We start from the raw sequence: 6,290 nt of genomic DNA on the forward strand, positions 1-6,290 counted from the left end.
ATTCCTAGCTTCTCCAAGTGATAGTTTAGCCTGCAATGATCAGTGAGTACTCCTACTATGATCCTAATGCTTTCCTTCGCGAGGTTTGAACTTTCCTTCGAGCGCGTGGCTTTTCAAGCACCCCTACTTTTCCATTCCTGGTAAGTCCGTTCAGTTTAGCTCCCTCAGCTGTTCCTCTTCATTCCTTAGCATGATAGATATGAAACCCTTTCCAATTTCACAAAAGTGTTCTGGGTCGTTTAGTTGCGTTCCTGTTCTTTTCCTGGCCAGTCGATGCCTCATTGTGGTTTAACCCAATATAGGCTAGAATCCAGAGTATCCAACCCTTTACTGTGAACGCCAGGCGTATTAATTCCATTAAAGCATTCCCATAACAGTTTAGAGTTCACATGATTGAACCTAAGTTCCTTAAGAGCCGCTTGGTTAACTGTCAAAATTACAACGTTTTACCTCCTATCGTTCCTATGAAGGTTACGTCCAATTACTCTGGTAGATGCAGGACCTGCCTGTAGTCTCTACCGAACTATCTAGTGCGGCACTGGAGTTGTACAGTACAACACCCTGCTTGAGGCCCGAATATCTCTGATTACGATGTGGACACAACCACAACCTCCTTGAAACTCTCGCTGGCCATGCCCGAGAAATTCTCATGAAGCATCTGATTTTCGAGGGGTATTCTGGTTCTCATGATACCAGACAACCTTCCACTTTAGGTGAGTTCCCGTATAGACTCGGATCAGATCACCTACTGCATCACGATCAGCGAATAAATGTAAATACAGAGATTCTCGTTCAAGTTTCTTTATGCGTCTCAACCCTGCCCTCTCCGAAAGCAGTGGTTCTTAATTATCAGTGGAGATCTCAACGCCAGACACCCGGTCTGGTTCGATGCACGGTCGAACCAGAATGAGAAGCGACTCCACGTTTCCTCCTATCCCACTATCAACCTAGCCCATTTCAGCCCAGCCCTTCCAACCTTCAACAAAGATTACTACCATTCCTACCTTGACCACTTCCTGATTAGCAGTAACCTAACTGTTATTCCCAACCCATCAGGCATCAGTGATCATGATACCATGATCCTAGACATCAAACTCTCGGATAGGCTCATTCGTTCCATCCCACCATCAATCCCCGACTCCCAGCGCGCAATCTGAAAACGCATCAACCTGGCCCTCAAATTTAAATTTCAACGCCTCCTACTCCCATCCAACAGTACAGTTTCCAACGACCCCATAGACCAAACAGTTCGTCAATACACTGAAGCAATTCAGCAAGTATGTGATGAACTGACCTCATCCCGTCCCTTAAACTACCACAATTGCATTACCCTCCCCGATGATATCTTAAACGATATCAAGTACAAAAACACCCTCAGGCGGAGACTATTTAGAAATAAATACTCCCCGCAACCCTCTCACCGAGTTTCACATTTCTCAGCCTACCCAAAATCCCTTCAGCCAAACACTCGCCGACCTAAGTCAGTGTGGAAGTACCTACCCCATCCACTTTGTCACTCCATCGCCTCCTCCAAAAATAAAAAATCAGTTGGACTTGACAAAATCTCGTCCATCGTTCTAAAGAAATGCACTCTTAGCATTGCTTCCATTATGTGCTCTATGATCAGCCACTGCCTAATCAATGCCCAATTCCCAACAGATTGGAAGAGTGCTCGGATAGTTCCTATCCCAAAAAAGAAACAAGAATCCTCTAAATCCCGATAGCTACAGGCCTATCTCGATCCTATCATCCTCCACCAAGAACTTCGAGCGGGTTATAAAAGCAGTCATTGGTGAGCACTGTGGCTCCAATCACACACTCCTCGACTTCGACAGAAAGGCACAAAGAAGACTTTCGACTCCTCATGGTAGTGCGGACTCATTTATAAACTTTCCGAAGTTCTCCCTTTCCATCCGCACCGGTGCAAGCTAATTATTAGCTTTATTGGCGAATGAAAATCGTAAGTTCAAATCCAAAAGGACCTTTCTTCTCCCTACTCAAGTCCAGCTGACATCCCTCAAGGATAAGTCCTCTCCATTACTCTGGCGGCCTGGTCTGATTATGCTTCAGGTTAAAGTTGCATAATTAGGCAAGTCCTCACACGACCTCCGCGCGGTGGCCGCTGGAAACCGTCTTCGGGCGGGCCAAGAGTGTGTAGGGCCGGGCTGGGAGTAGGCTCATCCAACTGACGAGGATCTGCTTGTCTGCTGGTCATGTGTTAGGGGCAAGTAGATCTGGCGGGGGGATGGACTGAAGCAACAGCCCGGGGATCGTCCTCCCTGCACCGGAGAAGGTGCCAAGCCAAGGTGGAACAGCATACGCCGAGGGCTGCGTGGCCAATGGGGAGCTTGGTCTTTAGTATGCGAACTCTGAATACCTTGGGCACCTTCAGTTTCAAATAAGACCCTTACCCTGGTGGCCGGGCCAGCCAGGGTGGACATTCTTCCCGGACTACTCGTGGGACCAAGACATGGACTCAATTAATAAAAAAACCAAAACGACGATAGAAGAGGAGGCGATGATGCCAGGCGCATCATCGGAGGACGAGCTGCTGGCCTCCAGCCAGGAGACAGTGGCCGTCGAGAGCAATACACTCGGTGCCAGCCGTAGCACCGTTATGCTGAAACCAACCGCAGGGACCTCCCGGAGCGAGGCGTCAGACGGACTAGTGGCTTCTAGCCTGGAACCCACTGCCGTCAGGCTGGGTGTAGCGAGTACCAGACATAGTACTCCTGACCCGAAGCCCTCAGCGTCGGGGGATCCCTCGAAAGCGAAAACCGACAAGAATCGCCGGAAACCGGCTAAGAAGCGAAGGTCCACGGGTGTCCTGCTCAAGAGTCAGTACCAGAAGGCCATGCATATTCTCGGCAAGATTGCCAAGAATAAGGAGGCCGGTACTGTCGACGAGCGGGATGAAAAAGACCTCGCTAAATACCAGGCGATTGTTGATGAATACAACAGCAAACGCCGGGCTGACGAGCAGAAGGCGAAGCCCATCGCCCTAAAACGCAACCGATCTCAAGACGAGGTCGAACAAGATAAAAAGCGGAGTAGAGTGGGCAAGAGCGCAAACGCCAAGCAACATACGAAGGAAATTGTACAGCAACCGTCAGCCGGCGGGCCACGTACTGCGAAGACCTTCAGCGATGTGGCCAGGAGTCACTTATGGGTGGCGCTGGCGGATGGCAATTCTGCTAGCGGCAAACTAACGCTGGAGGTGTGGACCAGTGTTGAGGCTAGGCTGTCGGGCATGGTCTATGAACATCTCGTGGAAACCGGAGGCAAACACCCGGGACTCACTCCCCACTTTGATTCATCTCATGTGGTCCGTGGGTTCCACGTAATAGCTTGCATGGACCAGTTCTCTAAGGACTTTCTCGGCTCGTGCGTCGCTAAGATCAGCGACGCTTGGGAGGGCGTTAAGCTCAAGACTATCCCTTACGACGAGATTCCCAGGAGACCGGTCGCTCGCATTTGGTTGCCGAAGATCCGCATGGAGAAGGACAAGCTTGTCCATTTCCTGCGCCTTCACAACTCCGGGATTCCCATGGACGACTGGGTTGTTATAAAGGAGGAGGAACCTCAGATAAACAGCCAGCCCGTACTACTCCGCATAAACGAGGAGTGCCTGGAGGCACTGAAAAAGGCCGATTACAAAGTGTGGTTCGGAGTCAGGAATGCCAAAGTTAAAGTGTTCCGCTCTGCAAAACCGGACGACGACCTTGACCCAATCGACGCCACCAACGAGCTGTTGGAGGAGATGACGATCGACGGTCCGACGGGGGCTGACGAACCCCCCACGCAAGCAGATCATGCTGAGGGTAACGCAGATAAATCTGCAGCACTCGAAGTGTGCCTCGGCTAATCTGCTCGTCTTCCTCTTAGAGGAAGACATCGACATCGCATTAATACAGGAGCCCTGGGTCGGAAGCGACCGAACCATCAAAGGGCTCCAAAGCAAATATTTTAATTTATTCCACAGCACAGGAGACGCTGATCAGGCTAAACCTAGAGCATGTATTCTTGCGAGGAAGAGTCTGCACGCTTTTTTGTGCCCGGACCTGAGTTCCAGTGACCTAGTTGTGGTCAAGCTGGAGCAGGTGGGAGCAGAGAACGTGTATATTTCCTCGGCGTACATGGCTCACGACCGATCAGCTCCGCCACAAGAACTACAACATCTGACGAACACCATAACACCAAAGAAAGCCAACCTGCTGATAGGCTGCGACGCAAATGCAAGGCATACGCTTTGGGGCAGCTCTGAAATCAACGAAAGGGGTGAGTCATTCTTTGATTTTATTATTACTTCAAATCTATCGGTGTGTAACAGGGGCAGTACACCAACCTTTCATTTCCCCTGCTCGGAGAACTGTGACGGTTGGGAGGAGGTCCTTGATACCACCCTAATAACCGACAACGGGGTTCTTAGGGTGGAGGACTGGAGAGTGTCTGACCAGAGATTCTTCTCTGACCACAGTTGGATACTCTTCAGTCTAGATCTCGCCGCAGAGGTCTCCAAGCCCTTTAGAGACCCCAGGAGGATCGACTGGAGAAAGTTTGGTCAGGTAATTAAGAACAAACTCTCCGGTGCACATATTGGTAGGATTGGCACGACAGACGAACTGGAGTCAAAGGTCGGGGCTCTGGAGAAGGCTTTTGATACCGCCTTCAAAGTCTCGTGCCCTGCTAAGTACAGCAAAAAGACCCTGCCACCGTGGTGGAACGAAGATCTCTCTAGTCTCAGGAAGTTGACCAGAGAAATCTTCAACATCTGCTACAGGCAAAAATACTGGCAGCCATACAAGGACTGCCTAAAGAAGTACAAGTCGGCCATCAGGACCGCCAAGAGGCGGTCTTGGCTAGACTATTGTCAGAACATTGAAAGCACTAGTGAATCCGCGAGGCTCAATAAGATTCTGTCCAAGGAACATAAGAGTCCATCCTTCCTTAAAAAGTCGGAAGGCTCCTGGACGGAATCTTCTAGTGAAACCTTGGAGCTGCTGGTGCAAACGCACTTTCCCTCCAGCGAGGAGGACTGTGAGTCAGAACCTCGCTTGGAGGGTTTGCGGCAACCCCAGCTGTGCGAGACTATCAAATCGGTAATTACCGGGGATAGGATCGGCTGGGCTATAAACAGCTTCTCCGCATACAAATCTCCTGGGCCAGATGGCATAATGCCAGTCATGCTACAGAAGCAGCAGGAAAGGGTTGTGCCGTGGCTTGTTGAGATTTACCGGAGCTGCATCACTTTAGGATACGTACCGCAGTCCTGGAGGCGCGCACGGGTGGTTTTCATACCGAAAGCGGGCAGGCGCGGTCATGAGTCCGCGAAGGACTTTCGGCCAATCAGCCTGACCTCATTCGTGCTGAAGACCCTAGAACGCGTCCTGGACATTCACTTAAGGACTATTATGGAGAGAACGCCTTTCTCTAAGTCCCAGCATACCTACCTCAAAGGAAAATCCACAGAAACCGCCCTCCACGAGGTAATTGGCACGGTTGAGCGGTCGCTGCAGTACAAGCAGTATACCTTGCTGCCTTCTTGGATATAGAAGGAGCCTTCAACAACGTCAGTACCAACGCCATCAATGAAGCCTTGACCGGTGTTGGATTGGAGGGGTATCTCACGCATTGGATTATATCCATGCTGAGTACCAGGATAATCCAATCTGATCTGGGAGGCAACCACTTGACCAGAGCTGTGAACAGAGGCACGCCCCAGGGTGGTGCTATCTCACCGGTGCTCTGGTTAATAGTAATGGACAAAATTTTACGTACATTAGACAGCAGCGGGGTGAAGGTGGTAGCGTATGCCGACGACTTGGTGATACTAGTATCTGGGATGTTTCCTTCCATTATGAGCGACATCATGGAAGGAGCGTTGCGAAAGGTGTGCCTGTGGGCCGCAAGATGCGGACTCAGCATAAACCCAACCAAAACGCAACTGATGCTATTCACCACCAAGACAAGGATACCTGAATTCCATCTACCACGGCTGAATGAACAAAGATTGGTTCTTTCCTCTAATGTACAGTGTCTGGGTGTAATCCTGGATCCTAAGCTAAATTGGAGGTTGAACATAGAACTGAGGGTTAAGAAGGCCTGTATAGCCTTCTATGCCTGTAAGAGAACCTTTGCCAAGAAATGGGGTCTCCGGCCGAGGATGGTTCTCTGGATGTACACCGCTGTAGTGCGTCCGATCCTGACGTACGGATCTATTGTATGGTGGCAGGCTTTGAAGAAGAAATACAATAGAACGAAGCTTAATAGGATTCAAAGAACCGCGTGTG

The sequence above is a fragment of the Hermetia illucens genome, chromosome 3, assembly GCF_905115235.1.
Source record: "Hermetia illucens chromosome 3, iHerIll2.2.curated.20191125, whole genome shotgun sequence".
In the NCBI taxonomy this organism is placed as follows: domain Eukaryota; kingdom Metazoa; phylum Arthropoda; class Insecta; order Diptera; family Stratiomyidae; genus Hermetia; species Hermetia illucens.